Genomic DNA, 18,607 nt, shown 5'->3' on the forward strand with positions numbered 1-18,607 from the left:
GGTTTGTAAAAGAGCAGTCCTGCAAAGGTGATTGGCGCTTCACAAATCCTTTCTGTGATCTGTCACTGAGAGCACTCTGGAAAGTCAGAGAGACATTTGAAATGATAATTGTTTTCAAGTCACTAGAGAAATGCAAATCAAAACACAATGATGAAATACCTCTCACACTCACTAGTATGGTTAAAACAGACAATAATGCCTGTTGGTAAGGGTTTGGAGCAACTGGAACCCTCATCCTTTGCTGGTGGGGGTGTAAAATGAAGCAGCTGCTTTGGAAAACAGTCTGGAGGCTCCTCAAAATGTTGAGCCTGGAGTTGCCGTATGACTCAGCAGTTTCACTCCAAGGTATATACTCAAGAGAACTGAAAGCATATGTTCACAAAGAAAACTGTACCTGAATGTTCATAGCAGCATTATTCATGGTGGCCAAAATGTGGAATCAAATTACATGTGTACATTTATGGATAAATAAAAAGTGGTATACCCATATGATAGCTTCAATGCACTAAGCTAAGCTAATAATAATTCAGCAATAAAAAGCAGTGAAGGAGAAGGAAAGGGTGGGACACATTGAGAGAGTAGCATTGATATATACATTAATACAATACCATGTGTAAAATAGCTGCTAGTGGAAAGCTGCTATATAGCACAAAGAGCTCTCCATTCAATATTCTGTGATGACCTAGAAGGGTGTGATGGCGGGAGTGGGAGGGAGGCTCATGAGGGAGGGGTTGTATGTATACTTATAGCTGATTCACATTGTTTACAGAAGAAACTTACATAACACTGTAAAGAATTATCCTGCAATTAAAATTGACTGGCAGATGCCAGGGCTGGAGAGGGGGGAAAAAAAGCAATAAAGTACAGATTCATGTTATAATATGGGTGAACCTTGAAAACATCATGCTAAGTAAAAGAAAGTTAGACACAAAAGGCCACATTACAGTTCCATGTATGTGAAACATCCAGACTAGGCAAATCCATTGAAACAAAAAGTAGATTTGTGGTTTCCAGGTTCTGGGGGGAGAGGAAAATTGGGAGTGATGGCTAATGGTTGGTGGTGTTGTTGTTGTTCAGTTGCTAAGTCGTGTCCTACTCTCTAACCCCATGAATTGCAGTATGCCAGGCCCCTCTGTCCTCCACTATCTCCCGGAGTTTGCTCAAATTCATGTCCATTGAGTCAGTGATGCCATCCAGTCATCTCATCCTCTGCCGCCCCCTTCTCTTTTTGCCTTCACTCTTTCCCAGCACAGGGTCTTTTCCAGTGAGTAGGCTCTTCTCGTCAGGTGGCCAAAGAATTGGAGCTTCAGCTTCAGCATCAGTTCTTCCAATGAATATTCAGGGTTGTGTTTCCTTCTGAGGTGACAAAAACGTTCTAAATTTAGATAGTAGTAATAGCTGTGCAACTGTGCAAATCTACCAAAAACCACTGAATTGTATTCTTTAAGATGGCAAATTTTATAGTATATGAATATTTTATTTTACCTTAATTATATTCCTTCTCTGATGCTCTTCCTTCCTTTGTGGAGATCTGAGTTTCTGATCTATATCATTTCCTTCTTCATGAAGACCTTGTTTTTAACATTCCTTACAGGACAACTCTGCTGGTGATAAATTCTCACCATTTTTGTTTTTCATAGAAAGTTATTATTTCTCCTTCACACTTGGAGGACAATTTCACTGGATGTAGAATTTTAGGTTGGTGGTTATTTTCTTTCCACACTTTAAGTATTCACTTCACTTTCTTGTTTGCATGGTTTCTGATGAGAAGTCTACATGATTCTTATCCTCATTTTTCTATATGTAGTGTGGGACTTTTTTTCTGGCTTCTTTCAAGATTTTTCTTTGTTTTTGGATTTTTGAAGTTTGAACATGATAGTATAATTTGTTTAGTTTTTGTGGGATTTTTTGGTTATTATCGTTGTTGTTTTTTAGTCCCTGTTGCTACTGCTAAGTCACTTCAGTCGTGTCCGACTCTGTGCGACCCCATAGACGGCAGCCCACCAGGCTCCCCCGTCCCTGGGATTCTCCAGGCAAGAACACTGGCGTGGGTTGCCATTTCTTTCTCCAATGCATGAAAGTGAAAAGTGAAAGTGAAGTCGCTCAGTCGTGTCTGACTCTTAGCGACCCCATGGACTGCAGCCTACTAGGCTCCTGCATCCATGGGATTTTCCAGGCAAGAGTACTGGAGTAGGGTGCCATTGTGCCCAACTCTTTGTGACCCCATGGACTGTAGCCTGCTAGGCTCCCCTGTCCATGGGATTCTCTATGCAAGACTACTAGAGTGGGTTGACATTTCCTTCTCCACAGGATCGCTCCAACGTGGGGATTGAACCCACGTCTCCTACTTGGAAGATGGATTTTTTACCACTGAGCCACCAGGGAAGCCCTATTGGTTGGTATTTTTTTCTGAGCTTCTTGGGTCTGTGGTTTGGGGTCTGTCATTAACTTTGGAAAATTCTTGGACGTTATTTCTTCAAATATTTCTTTTGTTTCATTCTCTTCTCCTTTTGGTATTCCAATTACATGTACATCTTTTGAAACTGGACTACAGTTTGGGGGTATTCTGTTCTGATTTTGTCTTTGCATTTCAGTTTTGGAAATGTCAGTTGATATATCTGCAAGCTCACTGATTCTTTTCTTGACTATGTCCAGTCTACTGATGAGACGTCAAAGGCCTTGTTTTCTGTTACAGTGGTTTTTTTTTTTTTTTCTAGGATTTCCTTTTTATTCTTTCTTAGAGTTTCCATCTCTCTGTTTACATTACCCATATGTTCTTTATTTTATCTACTTCTTCCACTAGCTCTTTGAACATATTAATCATAGTTATTTTAAATTCCCAGCCTAGTCATTTCAAAATCCATGTCATATCTGAGTCTGGTTCTGATATTTAGTTGTCTCTTTGAGCTATGTTTGTTCCTGCCTTTTAGCATACCTTGTAAATCTTTGTTGAAATCCAAGTGCGATATATCAGGTAATAAGAACTGAGGTAAATAGGTCTTTACTGTGAGGTTTTATATTAATCTTGCTTGGGTGTTCTTTGGAAGGAATGATGCTAAAGCTGAAACTCCAGTACTTGGGCCACCTCATGCAAAGAGTTGACTCATTGGAAAAGACTCTGATGCTGGGAGGGATTGGGGGCAGGAGGAAAAGGGGACGACAGAGGATGAGATGGCTGGATGGCATCACTGACTCGATGGACGTGAGTTTGAGTGAACTCCAGGAGTTGGTGATGGACAGGGAGGCCTGGCGTGCTCCGATTCATGGGGTCGCAAAGAGTCGGACATGACTGAGCGACTGAACTGAACTGAACTGAACTGAAGTTGGCAATGTTTAATGTTTGAGATATAGATAGACAGATATCAATATATCAGTTTTATTTATAGTATATCTTATTTGTATATGTTTTTCTACTTAGACCATGCTCATGCCTATGCTCAGTTGCTCAGTACTGTCCTACTCTTTTTGACCCTAAGGATGGTAGCCCACCAGGCTCCTCTGTCCATGGAGTTTTCCAGGCAAGAATACTAGAATGGGTTGCCATTCCCTTCTCCTGGAGATCTTCCCAGCCCAGTGATGGAATCTGCATCTCTTGTGTATCCTGTATTGGCAGGCAGATTCTTTACTACTGCACCACCTAGGAAGCCCATACTTAGATCATAATGCATAAAATCATCAAGGTGTTGCTTGCCTTAAGGTTGGGCTCAAGGACAGAAACTCAGAGGGCAGTGATTCATTTACAGTCTCCAGAGCCTGGACCTTAGCTTTGTAGATCCATAGTCTTGACCATGCTTCAGAACTCATCAGATCTAGGGTTCTTAGAGAGAGTCCTCCAAAGCTGACGTGTTAATCAGGTACAACTCTGTAATGCCCCGGGGCTTCCTCGTCACTGGCATGAATGTCCATGGCTATTGTCCAGGAAATCTATGAGGTTTGAAAGTACTTGAGACAACACATTTGTGCTGGAAGGTTGTTTGATGAAAAGCAAAGAAGAGCAAAGGGCTGTGGGCAGCCTGGTGAAAGACTTCTAGCTGCGGCTCACTGGGACACGTGATGGCCTCATCCGTGCCATCTGCTGAGCAAGGCTCTTGGGCACTAGACAGAGGCCCAGCCCTTGGAGAATGCAAAGATGTATTGGTGGGGAACAAGCAGGTACACAGATGACTCCAGGAGAGTGTGGGCAGGAGGCTGTGGATGGAGGTGGGGTCCTTCACCTGCCCCAGGGTCAGGAGAGGCTCCCCAGATGAGACTCTGTAGAAAGCTACCCCAGTCCTGCCAAATTCAGCCTCTTGGGACCAGCAGATCATCTCCTTCTTGATGCTTTCCTCATTTGAATTCATCGTCCTTGTTATACCAGGCAAACTTCTCTTCCCGTTTCTGGCCTCAAAGTGCTCTTTTTCTACCATTTTATTTGACTGCCACGCCTGCCTATCACAAGAAAGGAGGCTGAGGACCAAGGTGCAGGCAGGTGACTGCATCCAGAGAGTCTGCCAGGAGGATTCAGGGCAATTCCCTGGTGGTCCAGTGGTTAAGATTCCACTCTTCTAATGCAGGGGACATGGGTTCGATCCCTGGTTGGGGAGCTAAGATTCCACTTGTCATGTGGCCAAAAAGAAAAATTCTAAAAAAGTGATTCAAGGCCAGCTTTTCTGGAGTCCTGTGGAGTTCTATACACGAGAGAGCTGAAGGGTACAGGCTAACAGGGCGGAAGGGGTTGTGAGGCATTGAATCTCCAACAACCGCCCTTGAAACTTTGCCACATGAGAAATAGTTGAAGGAGCCAGGACTGTTTATCTTGGAGAAAGCAAGACATGATTTTTGTCTTCAAGTATTTGAGGGGGTGTCATATGAAGGAGGAATTTAACTTACTTAGGATAGTTCCAGAGGGCACAATTTGGACCAAAAGGCGGATTTTCACTGAATAGAAAGAAATGAGCAAAAGCTCTGAACAGGGTGTTACATACATTTACAAATATGAATACACACACATGCTAAGCATCTGGAAGGAATTCAGCCTCCTGTTCATCAGAACTGCAAGTTAAAATAATTTTATACCATCTTCTCTTATCTATCAAGTAGCAAAAAATTTATAAGACAAAATACACAGTATTGGGAAGGTTCAGAAAAATGGACATTTTTGTGTTCTGCTGTGCGTGTGTGCTCAGTCGATTCAGTCATGTCCGACTCTTTGCAACCCTATGGGCTGTAGCCCGCCAGGCTTCTCTGTCCGTGGAGTTTCCTAGGCAAGAATACTGGAGTAAGTTGCCATGCCCTCCCCAGGGGATCTTCCTGACCCAGGGATTGAACCTGTGTCTCATTAAGTCTCCTGCATGGCAGCCGGATTCTGTACCCACCTGGGAAGGTCAATGTTCTGCTGATGGGAATTTAAATCAGTACAAATCTTCTGTAGAATAACTTGAGAGTATATATTAAATGCCTTAAAATGTGCAACCAATGTATAGGAATTAATCAGAGATGTGTGTATTGTGTGGTTAAACATTGTTGTGAAAACCTTGAATTATTTTAAATTTCAAAGTCTAAATATTGTAAATATCTAAATTTCAATGATAAAGAATTGGCTAAAACTAGTATGAAATGTCTATATGATAGGATACTGTGCTGTGTGCTATGCTTAGTTGCTTTAGTCGTGACTAACTCTTTGTGACTCCATGAACCGTAACCTGCCAGGCTCCTCTGTCCTGGGGATTCTCCAGGCAAGAATACTGGAGTGGGTTGCCATGCCTTCGTCCATCAGATCTTCTGAACCCAGGGATGGAACCCGGGTCTTCTGCATCTCAGGTGGATTCTTTACCGTCTGAGCCACCAGGGAAGCCATGATAGGATACTAGACAACCATTAAATAGGCGTGCTTTCAGAAGGTATTTGAGAATGGAGCATGAGACTTCCCTAGTGGTCTAGTGTCTAAGATTCTACTCCCAGTGTGGGGGGCCTGGGTTCAATCTCTGGTCAGGGAACTAGATTCCACATGCTACAACTAAGAATTCATGTGCTGCAGTTAAAAGATTCTGTATGCCAAAATGATAAAGATCAAAGATCCCACATACCGTAGCCAAATAAACAAATAAATCTTAAAAAAAAATAGTGAAGCAAAGTGCTAAGAAGTATTAAAAAGAATGACAGGTTATGCAATCATGATCCCAATTTTATTTTTAGATTATAAGTGAATGGTGTATCTATGTGTTGAAAAATTGTACATAGAATAGTAATCGTATCTCTGTGTAGTAGACTGTTGGTTACTTTTTTCTTTTGTCTTCAGTCTTGCATTTTCCAAATTTTTACATGACTTTCATCATCAGAAAAAAATGACATTTTTAGGCAATCAAGCAGAATTTTCTAAATAGCATTTCATACCACTGGATTGAGTGGTTTGCTGTGAATTCAGAAATTGTGTCATTTTGTTTGTTTGTTTGTTTGGTTGGTTGGTTGGTTGTATTTGGTTGCTGTGTTTCTATAAAGATGGAAGTTCTGGAAATTAAGCTTGTATGCACACATGACGATTCAATCATGCCTCCAGCATCCTGAATTTATATATATCTTGTTCCGTGGCTGTTAATACTGTTTCTTGATTAATAAGTCCATTGTTTTTTCTGTTTAAACTTTTTTTAATATATTGGAGTGTAGCCAATTACCAATGCTGTGATGGTTTCAGGTGCACAGCAGAGTAACTCAGCCATTTTTATACTTGTACCCATTCTCCCCCAAACTCCTCTCCCATCCAGGCTGCCACATAACATTTTACAGAGTTCTCTGTGCTATACTACTCTAGGTCCTTGTTGGTTATCCATTTTAGACATGCTGCTGCTGCTGCTGCTAAGTCGCTTCAGTCATGTCCAACTCTGTGTGACCCCATAGACGGCAGCCCACCTGGCTCCCCCATCCTTGGGATTCTCCAGACAAGAACACTGGAGTGGGTTGCCATTTCCTTCTCCAATGCATGAAAGTGAAAAGTGAAAGGGAAGTCGCTCAGTCGTGTCCAACTCTAGTGACCCCATGGACTGCAGCCTAGCAGGCTCTTCTGCCCATGGGATTTTCTAGGCAAAGTACTGGAGTGGGGTGCCATTGCCTTCTCCGCCATTTTAGACATAGCGTGGACTATATTCACTTGATTCATAACTCCATTCATTACACATATCACACACTATTTTACATTTAGAGCTCTCAAGACCAAATGCATGCTTCATTTTCTCAACCCAGTGGTGAGGTCAGACCTGGCATGTAAATGTATTACATTTCACATAGTCTCCAGGAGATTGTGATGGACAGGGAAGCCTGGTGTGCTGCAGTCCATGGGATCGCAAAGAGTCGGACATGACTGTGTAACTGAACAACAGACCACGTGGGTGGATGGATGTGTGAAAGGAAAGAAGAAAAAAGTCTGCCTTGATTTAAAAAAAAAATAGTTGTTAACCTAAGGGGAATGGGTTTTGAAAGAATTCTTTGCCAGAATTTCCAAAGATGTTTATAGAATCCACTTTCCCAGAAATCTTCTGAGATGGCACAGACAGTCATCTGACATAGATGAGGTGGCTGGAATAAGGTCATTGGCATGCTTACTGTATAATAAGGTCATGGTACCGGAGCACTGGAACAGCCACTCACTTGATGCTTGAATGATGCCTTGTAAATGTCCATGAGGAATGCTGTCCCTACTTGCTCATAGGCTTAAACTCCTTAATTATAAACAGTGACTTGGTTAGGAGGTATGAAGGTGCCTAAGCACCAGAGTTGCTCAGAATATCTACAGGTGACCTTAGCAGTCTCTAAAGGTGAGTAGAAGCAGTAGACTTTGTGAAGCAAGCAAGGACCTTGTGAATACTTCTCTGACAGCCTGCTGGCAACACTTGTGCTTATTTCTGAACCAACAAGTTGTGCAGGCAAACTTTTACCTGGTACCTGTTGACTCCATCGAAAACATAAATGTCCCCCCAAATTCTGCTATATTCCAGAAACCCTTTCTATTACACAGTGACTTTCCCAATTAGCCTCACAGCATTGTATACTCTATGAAAGTGAAATGTTTGTCGCTCATTTGTATCCGACTCTTCAACCCCATGGACTATAGCCCACCAGGCTCCTCTCTCCATGGAATTCTCCAGGCAAGAATACTGGAGTGGGTTGCCATTGCCTTCTTCAGGGGATCTTCCGACCCAGGGATTGAACCCGAGTGTCCCGCCCTGTAGGCAGATTCTTTACCATCTGAACCACCAAGTATACTGTATAAGCTTCATTTAAAATATTTGAGCTAGGGACTTCCCTGGTGGTCCAGTGGTTAAGAATCTGTGTTTCTACTGCAGGGGGCACAGGTTCCATCCCTGGTTGGGGAACTAAGATTCTGGCATGCTACATGGTGCAGCTAAAAAAAAAAAAAAAAAAATCTGGTGCATGACTAAAGCAAATACAGAGTTCTACAGTTGCTCTGTCCAATCCTTCCTTCTAAAGAAGTCAATATTCTGTGTTCAACGTAGCAAAGGAGACATCACCCTCGGTGCAGAAGAGATCACCCACAGCAGGTTGTATTTTCCAGTGTGTGAGGTATGCTCAGAGTCCAGGGGTAGCTTTGAGATGGGAATTGCCTCCACTCCATGGTCACTGCCCCAGCGCCTTGCATTTTTCAGACAGGCATCCTGCTTTGAGCCAGACTCCATGTCTATCACAGGGATCTCTCCTCTACTCATCATCATCTGATGTGCTTGGTTCATCACCACAGAATAATTCGTGGAAAATGTCTGATTAACTGGCTGTGTGTCTGCACAGTAGAGCCAGGATCTGCCCCAGTGGAGGGGGTGTGCTTGACTGAGATCAGGTTACCTCCCTCTGGGACCATCCTGATCAGGAAGAGGGTTGGTTCTTGGCAGCCTCTGGTGCTTTCTCATCGGTGAGGCTGATGCTTTCCTTCACGATGCTGCTGGACTTTCAGTAAGCCTCGGCCACAGCATGCCAGAGGCCTGAGGTTATTTTGGGGTTTTAGCTAGAATCTGCATTGGTCAAACCAGTGTTGCCACTTCACCAGACAGCTCAGCCCCACCATGAGCTCATCCACGACAGCCCTGCGCGTCTCACAGTTTGCTGGTTGAACACGGTGTGTTGTTTTTTTTCCCTTCATTTGAAAGTCTCCAAAGGCTGGTCTTCTGTGTGGAAGCCATGCACCCACAAGGCTGGATTCCCTCCTCTCACCAACCCTCAGCCATTCTGTCCTGCCCAAGCTGGACATATTGATATTTGATATTCTGGTTGGACATCAGAGCCATGACCTTAACTTGTGAGATGGAGCACTGGCCACCTCTTCCGTCCTCCTCATTCTCAGGCAGGGCAAAGCCACTCTTCAATTTCTTTCAATGGATACTTTCTGAGCACTAGCCATGGGCCAGTTATGTTCCTAGTTCCTGGGGACCCTAGGGGGAGTCTGATATAGCACCTGCCCTTTAGAAGCTCAGTGTGGGCTTCCCTTATGGTCCATTGCTTAAGAATCCACCTGCCAATGCAGGGGACACTGGTTTGATCCCTGGTCTGGGAAGATCCCACATGTCGTGGGGTAATTAAGCCTGTGCACCACAACTACTGAAGCCTGTGCTCTACAACAAGAGAAACCACTGCAATGAGAAGCCTATGCTCCACAGGAGCGTGACCACACCTCACTGCTACTGTAGAAAACCTGCACACAGCAATGAAGACCCAGCACAGCCAAAATAAGTAAACACGTTAATATTTAATTAAACTAAAAGAAGTCACAGCACAGTGGAGGAGACAGTTAGGCATGTGGGTCATTGCAAAGCCCCAGATCAAGGGTCACACAGAGGAGTCATGAGAGAAGCACACGGACAAGAGATCCCGTCTACTGGGAGTGTCAAGGTTGTCTGTTCTCTCCTATGCTCTGAGGCCAAGCCTCGCTGAAAGCCTAATAGGTGGAGAGTAACGTTTGAGCTGAAACATGAACATAAAGGAGTTTTCTAGGTGGAAAAAATTGCTTTCTAGGCATACTGAGTTGTGTTGGTGAGTGTAGAGGAGGTATGTAATGATCACAGTCTTCATTTCAGAGTGCTCACAACGTGCGAATCACTGTGCCAAGGACCCTGTGCACTGTGCTTCAGTGTTTGTGAAAGTGTTAGGTTGCGCAGTTGTGTCTGACTCTTTGCGACCCCATGGACTATAACCTGCTTCTGTAGGCTCCTCTGTCTGTGGGATTTTCCAGGGAAGAATACTGAAGTGGGTTGCCTTGCCCTTCTCCAGGGCATCTTGCCAAACTGGGGATTGAACCCAGGTATCCTGCATTTCAGGCAGATTCTTTACCATCTGAGCCACCAGGGAAGCCCACTTCAGTGTTCACAACAACTCTCATGAGGTCCAGGCATTGTAATTACCTCTGTTGGGCAGGTGACATGCTGGAAGGTCAGCATAGCAACTTAATCAGCCCAGTTCACACAGTTAGTAAGCAGCCAAGTCTGGGAATGAATCTAGGCCTTACTGATGCTCTGATGTCGGGGAGAAGAGAGGTTGCTGCCTTGGGAATCGTGTGTGATTGACCGTGGCTGGAGGGAATGTGGTCAGACAGGTGGGTAGAATCAGATCCTGGAGGTGAAGCCTTGTATGCTAAGCCTGGGGGTTTGGAACCCTCCTCTGCTCTCTATGGAGTGTTACTAAAAGCCACTGAAAGTTCTTAAAGATCATTCTAGAAGTTGGATTGAAGTGAGAGGAGGGGCAAAGATAGGTCTGACAGTGAGGGGCCCAGAGAGGACTGACTCAGGAGAAACTGTGAGGCCTGAACGAAGGCAGTGGCTGTGCAGATGGAGAGGTGCATGTCAAGTGTACGGACAGCAGGGAGATGTGAGCTGATGGGAGAAAACAGGTAAGGGCTGGGCCATGCTGGGTACACAGCTGGTGGGTGAGGAGGCTGGAATTCAACCCCTTGGAGGCCATACCGTAGAGTCCATGTGTTTTAAGAACTATGAGAGATTGCCTACCCCACCCCTGCCAATTAATGTGTAAATAACACGGGACTTTGGATCTGCAATTTAGATTTTAGATATGTTGTTGTTGTTGTTCAGTCGCTTAGTCATGTCTGACTCTTTGTGACCCCATGGACTGCAGCATGTGGTCATTATTTTATATTATCCATCTGTCTTTCAAGAAACAGGCTTGCCATTTGCAGTCAAGTCCAGGACTCTGTTACTGACAATTCTTCCATCTTCCTGGTTTACTTGCTCACCTCTGCTGGCTTCTGGACTATGTTTCCTCCGTATCTGATATCACGTCTCAGTGCCAGGTGGGCCCTTTCAGTTTGCAGACTTAAGCCCTTCCTGTGTGCATGCTCAGTTGCTGAGTGTATCTGATTCTTTGCAAACCGTTGGACTATAGCCTGCCAGGCTCCTCTGTCCATGGGATTCTCTAGGCAAGAATACTTGAGTGGGTTGCCATTGCCTCCTCCAGGGGATTTTCCTGACCCAGGGATCGAACCCACATCTCCTGCATTGGCAGGCAGATTCTTTACCACTGAGCACCCGGAAGGGTCGCTCCCTCAAGACTTGTCCCCGTTCTTGCCACTGTCAAGCCAAAGCAGTTCTGACCTTGTAGTTTGGTCTTGCTGGGGACCCTTCCACAGCCTCCCTTTTCCTTCATGTGTAGCTTCCTCAGCACTTCCCTTCACCCCATCTTGCCCAAACAATCCTCCCTGGTTTCTGGTATTGAGATGTTCGTCTCTCATCTCAGACTCTGGGAGTTTCTACAGTAACTTGGGAGGGACGGGTAGTTACTTATATGGTCTCAGGTTGCTCTTTTGACCCCAAAGCACCTGTTGTACTTCTAAGCTGTCCTTTGTAAAGTGGGAGAGCCAGGTCTTTAAGATCACCACCAGGAACCCTGAAATGCAAAACACCTACAAGTCAGCATTTCCTAAAGTGTGTCCTGAGATCTCAGTCTCAGAGATACTTCATAAAGAAAGGAGTCCCTGGTCAATAATTAGGGTACCTTTCTCTCTCTTAGAGACTTGTACTCCGAAATTCTATGTTTCCTGAGCATGCCTACAGTGATGAAACTTTTTTGTCTTTGTTTAAACTATGTTTCCCAAATGTATTTGGCCAGAATATCGTTTTTTTCCACTAAAACTTTTTACTGTCCCCCAGAGAATACTTTGGAACCATACTGTGAACAAGTGGCTGTTTTTTCCCCCTGAGTTTGGTGGAATGCAAAAAAAAAAAAAAAAGTCTTAATTCTCATGTGAAGATGTGAGTCCCAGAATAGACTCCACCCAGCATTACTGAAAAACAACCCAACTTTCCGTGAGTGTTTGCACAGGGTTAATGCAACCCTTTAGTTAAACATGAAGAAGCCTTTCTGGCCAACAGCTCTAAGCTTCATCCGAGACAGCAGTCTCCAGTTACACTTCACTTGTGTGCTGTTTATATGACTCGGGGTTTATTTAGAGCTGGCGTTAGTGGAGTGTGTTTCCAAAGAAAAGGTAATTGAATGTGGGGCAAAACGGGCTTGTGAAACCAATTAGGAAATCATTGAGATCTGTTTAAATGGCTGGAATTATTCCGTTCCTATTAAAAACCACTTTGAGAAATGCTGAGGTTCCTGCCAGGAAGCATTCCCTCCTGACACCATCCCTGCCAGCCCTGGCATCCAGCCTTGGCCACCCGCCCTTCCTCAAAGCAGCCTGTTCTTTTCTCTGTTGTAACACTAACCACCTGGCATTGTGATGCTCTGGTTCTCTGCTTCCCCCACCTGCTGGCAACTCCTTGAGAGCAGGAGCTGGTGGCATGCACGCTGAATCCCTTACTGTCAGGCACTTAACAGGTGCTCAACAGGTATGTCAAACTGATCCCATGGCCAAACTCTGAGCTGGTGTGGGGCCAAGAAAGTCAGAATTAAAGAGAACCTTCAGCATTACCCCAAGCCAGCCCCTCCTCTCCACAGAGGGGGAATCTAAAATCCTGTAAGACTCCACATCTCAGCTGACCCCAGCACTTCTCCCCTTCCCTTGACCACAGCCCAGACCCTGCAGGGGAAACCTGCAGCCAGGCAGAGTTCAGATGCCAAGCGGCCAGCTCAGGAATGGGATGATTCTGTGTCTATTGACTAGTGTCGGGGAAGCCATCACCAGCATCATAGCAAAAACTAGAGTCGGACATATTGAGCCCCACCTGCCAGTTGTTGTTATTGTTCAGTCGCTAAGTCATGTCTGACTCTGAAACCCCACTGGCCCTGAAATTGGTGACTGGTGGGGAGCCTTTGAGGTTTTTTAGAAAAGGAGCTTGAAGTATGGTCAAGGCTGTGCTTTGGCAAAATGAAAAGTAGCAATAGCATAGGGAGAGGTGGGGCCAAGGAGGGAAGATGGTTGGAGTACGTGCTAGAAGAAGAGACTTTTGAGCACCTGTAAAAGGAGGGTCAGGCTTACCCAGTGGTTCAGGAAGAATCCACCTGTGCAGGAGTGCAAGAGATGCTGGTTCGATCCCTGGGTTGGAAAGATCCCCTGAAGGCAGGCATGGCAACTCACTCCAGTATTCTTGCCTAGAGAATGCCATGGACAGAGGAGCCTGGCAGGCTACAGTCCATAGGGTTGCAAAGAGTCAGACATGACTGAAGCAACTGAGCGTGCACGCAACAGGAGGGTTGTGTGAAGGCGGTGTCTGGAGGGGTCCAGTGTCCGTGACTGGGGGCTGTTGGAGGAAGGAACATCCTCTCCTGGGGAGGGGGTCACAGTCAGGGAGATGGAAGCACCCAGATCGCAGAGCCCATGAGATGCAGACAGCCAAGGATGCCGGTCTTCGACTACAAAAGATGAAATTCCCAAGGACCACGTAGAAGGTTATTTGGGAGCTAGTTACTTCGAGCAAGGCCAGGTGGAGGCTGGTCTTCATTGAGAGGAATGTGGAGCAGAAAGCAGCAAGACACTGATGGTGGTGAGAAATGACAGCAGAATCAGGATGTGAGTGCTACTGGGGGACTGGCTACGATGAGTGGTGAGTTAGCATCATGGCAGAACTCTTGGTGCTAGCCAGTGCCCAGCCTGCCCAAGACAAAAGTATTGTGACCAGAAGCTGGAGAGACAGTGTGGCCCCAGAGCAGGGATGGGTGACAGGTGGGCTGTTGGACACAGCCCTACCTTTTAGATACCTGTTCTGCACCAGCGAGGATTTATAGCTTCTAGGAGCTAGAAATGGGGGAGAAGTCAATCAGTGAAGCATGTCATTTATTTCTGAACTTTGTATGTGCCTGCATGCTAAGTCCCTTCAGTCATGTCTGACTCTGTGTGACCCCATGGACTGTAGCCCACCAGGCAACTCTGTTTGCGGGGATTCTCCAGGCAAGAATACTGTGGTGGGTTGCCCTGCCCTTCTCCAGGGGATCTTCCCGACCCAGGGATTGAACCTGAGTCTCCTACTTTGCCAGGCAGATTCTTTACCATCTGAGCCTGAACTTTCTATAACTGAAAGCTAAAGATAGCAGGGAAGAGCCACAGCTAAGCCACCAAGAGAATGAGAGGGTCAGTCATCTGAGCTTCCTTTGGAAAACAGTCCACTGCTCTCCAATGACATCCCTCTTCTGTCAGGGGGAGATAGCATGGACTCAAGAGTCTTGAGGTGGGCAGGAAACCTAGGGGAGCCTCATGGCCCATTCCTCTCTATACCCCTGGTGAGACTCAGGCCTGGAAAGGGCAGCCCTTGTGCCCCCTAATTCCTTTTTTCCTGACATCCTGCTGGACCCCAGTGTGGCTTTATTGTTACAGGCCCTTAGCCCTTTGTTTATAGATGATGCCTTTCTGGAAATGAAGCTCTATCTTCTGAGTTCAAGTTTATACAAGAAATACTCATTTACAGCCTTCCCTTTAGGCACAAGAAGATGGCGTGTTAATTTTCATGATTCAATGGCAGTTAATTTGGAAAGAAATGTTGCATCTCTGCCAAACATTTGACAATTAAATGTCCAGCATCATCATGTGCATTTTCCTTCAGTTTGGTAATCAGGAGCAGGATTCTAAAGGCTGGATTTAAGTACAATATGCTCATGTTTCTGACATGGTTGGAGAATGAGGTATGAACTGGGAAAATTCCCCAGGTGTGTGAAGCCCACCTTTTTAAATATAAACATCACAGGCCAGCCTTTTTCCTTAATCATTTTTTATTATCATTACTATAAAACAGCCCATCTTATTAAATTTAGAAGTCTATAAAATCTTAAAAATTAAAGTTCACCTAAAACCCATTTTTTAACAGATTTTTTTGATGCAGACCTTTTTTAAAGTCTTTATTGAATTTGTTACAATATTGCTTTTGTTTTTATGTTTTGGTTTTTTGGCCATGAGGCATGTGGGATCTTAGTTTTCCAACCAGGGAATCGAATCCACACCCCCTGAATTGGAAATCAAAGTCTTAACCACTGGACTGTAATCAAAAGGACATCTTTTTGGGGTGTTAGTTCTAAAAGGTCTTGTAGGTCTTCATAGAACCGTTCAACTTCAGCTTCTTCAGCGTTACTGGTTGGGGCATAGACTTGGATTCCTGTGATATTGAATGGTTTGCCTTGGAAACGAACAGAGATCATTCTGTTGTTTTTGAGATTGCATCCAAGTACTACATTTTGGACTATTTGTTGACCATGTTGGCTACTTCATTTCTTCTAAGGGATTCCTGCCCACAGTAGTAGATATAATGGTCATCTGAATTAAATTCACCCATTCCAGTCCATTTTAGTTCGCTGATTCCTAGAATGTTGACATTCACTCTTGCCATCTCTTGTTTGACCACTTCCAATTTGCCTTGATTCATGGACATAACATTCCAGGTTCCTATGCAATATTGCTCTTTATAGCATCGGACCTTGCTTCTATCACCAGTCACATCCACAACTGGGTATTGTTTTTACTTTGGCTCCATCCCTTCATTCTTTCTGGAGTTATTTCTCCACTGATTTCCAGTAGCATATTGGGCACCTACTGACCTGGGGAGTTCCCCTTTCAGTATCCAATCATTTTGCCTTTTCATGCTGTTACCAGACCACCTGACCTGCCTCTTGAGAAACCTATATGCAGGTCAGGAAGCAACAGTTAGAACTGGACATGGAACAACAGACTGGTTCCAAATAGGAAAAGGAGTACATCAAGGCTGTACACTGTCACCCTGCTTATTTAACTTCTATGCAGAGTACATCATGAGAAGTGCTGGGCTGGAGGAAGCACAAGCTGGAATCAAGATTGCCAGGAGAAATATCAATAACCTCAGATATGCAGATGACGCCACCCTTATGGCAGAAAGTGAAGAGGAACTAAAAAGCGTCTTGATGAAAGTGAAAGAGGAGAGTGAAAAAGTTGACTTAAAGCTCAACATTCCGAAAACGAAGATCATGGCATCTGTTCCCATCACTTCATGGCAAATAAATGGAGAAACAGTGGAAACAGTGTCAGACTTTATTTTTCTGGGCTCCAAAATCACTGCAGATGGTGACTGCAGCCATGAAATTAAAAGACACTTACTCCTTGGAAGGAAAGTTATGACCAACCTAGATAGCATATTCAAAAGCAGAGACATTACTTTGCCAACAAAGGTCCGTCTAGTCAAGGCTATGGTTTTTCCTGTGGTCATGTATGGATGTGAGAGTTGGTCTGTGAAGAAGGCTGAGCGCCAAAGAATTGATGCTTTTGAACTGTGGTGTTGGAGAAGACTCTTGAGAGTCCCTTGGACTGCAAGGAGATCCAACCAGTCCATTCTGAAGGAGATCAGCCCTGGGTGTTCTTTGGAAGGAATGATGCTAAAGCTGAAACTCCAGTACTTTGGCCACCTCATGCGAAGAGTTGACTCATTGGAAAAGACTCTGATGCTGGGAGGGATTGGGGGCAGGAGGAAAAGGGGACGACAGAGGATGAGATGGCTGGATAGCATTACCGACTCAATGGATGTGAGTTTGAGTGAACTCCGGGAGATGGTGATGGACAGGGAGGCCTGGCGTGCTGCAGTTCATGGAGTCGCAAAGAGTCGGACACGACTGAGCGACTGAACTGAACTGAACTGAACCACTGGACTGCCAGAGAAGTCCACTGAAAACCCAGTTTAAAAAATTTTAGTGTATTATGAAGTAAAAAGTCTCCCTTTCCACCCTGGTTCTATTCTAGACATTTTAAATTTTTCATGGGTATCATAAATGTTTCCAAGTTAGTACTTAAACAGTGCAATCCCTGGTAGCTCAGACGGTAAAGCATCTGCCTACAATGCTGAAGACCCAGGTTCGATCCCTGGGTCAGGAAGATCCCCTGGAGAAGGAAGTGGCAATCCACTTCAGTGTTCTTGCCTGGAAAATCCCATGGACTGAGGAGCCTGGTAGGCTACAGTCCATGGGGTAGCACAGAGTCGGACACGACTGAGCAACTTCACTTTCACCTAATTAATTCTTTTAAATGATTGTATAGTATTCCATCAGCTGCTCCCCAAATTGGAACTTTAAGATGGTTTTCAGGGACTTCTTTGGCAGTCCAATTGTTGAGACCACCTTCTAATGCAAGGGGCACAGCTTCAGTCCCTAGTCAGGGAACTAAGATCCTACATACTGAAAGGTATGGCCAAAAATTAAAAATAAATCAAAAAAATTTTTTTGAAGATTGTTTTCAGTTTGGGGCTCTTGCAAAGAGTACCATAGTGGATGTCCTTGCACATGATTCTTTTCCCATGAGCACTTGTGTTTCTGCAGGATGGTCTCAGAAGTAGAATGGGATGATGCAAGTATATTTTAATAGATGTTATCAAATTACCTTACAAGGCAGATTGCAAATGGGTCCATTTTTCCCCTCTCCTCCCAACTCTGAATGTTTTCATTCTTTTGTAAGTTTTGCCAATCTGATAAGTATTTGGGGGGGGGGTGAGGGGAGATGATATATTTTAAATTAGATTGTCTTCATTAGTGAAATTGAGCATCTTTTCTGGATATATCGACTATCTGTACTTTACTGTGAGTTGCTTGTCCATGGTATATATGCACATTTTCCTGTGGAGTGATCTGTGCTTTCCTTATTTACTTGTCCAGATAGCCTACTGTCTGTGACCCCATGGGCTGTAGTCCTCCAGACTCCCCTGTCCTTGGGATTCTGCAGGCAAGAGTACTGCAGTGGGTTGCCATTACTTGTAGGATGTCTTTATAATATTATGAATATTATACCTTTGTCTACTGTATGTTGCAAATCTTTTCTTCCAGGCTGTTGTTTCTCTTCTCGTTTTGTTTTGTATTATCTTTCATCGCACAGAATTTCTCATCTGCTTACATAAGGGGCCCAGAACATGCTCTTGTCTTTTCCCCTAATAATTCAGAGTTGGCTTGACAAAAGTCTAGAGCTGGATGGGAATTGAAAGGATAATTCAAAGGTGCCCTCAAGGGTTTTCAGCTCTCTGCTGTCTCCCTTGTGGCTATTGTTTTTTTGTGTGTGGGTTGTTGTTTGTTCCTTTTTATGCTCCGTAAGGATTCCCTGTCTTCAAATTCACCTGGTGGTAAATAACTTCATTCTTTCCAGGTGTCTCTTTTTATACTGTGCTATCCAATCACAGATTTCTGGTTCTCATCCTTTATCGTCTAAACCAGGGGTCTCCAACCTCTGGGATCTAAAGCG

The 18,607-nt window shown here is 44.5% G+C and overlaps 1 protein-coding gene and 1 non-coding gene across 13 annotated transcripts in view; both read left to right on the forward strand.

Moving 5' to 3' along the window:
• The window catches only part of ARNT2 (aryl hydrocarbon receptor nuclear translocator 2), a 203,414-nt gene that overhangs the window by 115,448 nt on the left and 69,359 nt on the right, over positions 1 to 18,607 (forward strand). The gene's annotated exons all lie outside the window — the stretch shown is intronic.
• Positions 17,186 to 17,258, forward strand: TRNAC-ACA (transfer RNA cysteine (anticodon ACA)). The gene has a single exon. It is a non-coding gene; the product is annotated as a tRNA-Cys (tRNA).

The sequence above is a fragment of the Bos javanicus genome, chromosome 21 (genome assembly GCF_032452875.1).
Source record: "Bos javanicus breed banteng chromosome 21, ARS-OSU_banteng_1.0, whole genome shotgun sequence".
Lineage (NCBI taxonomy): Eukaryota > Metazoa > Chordata > Mammalia > Artiodactyla > Bovidae > Bos > Bos javanicus.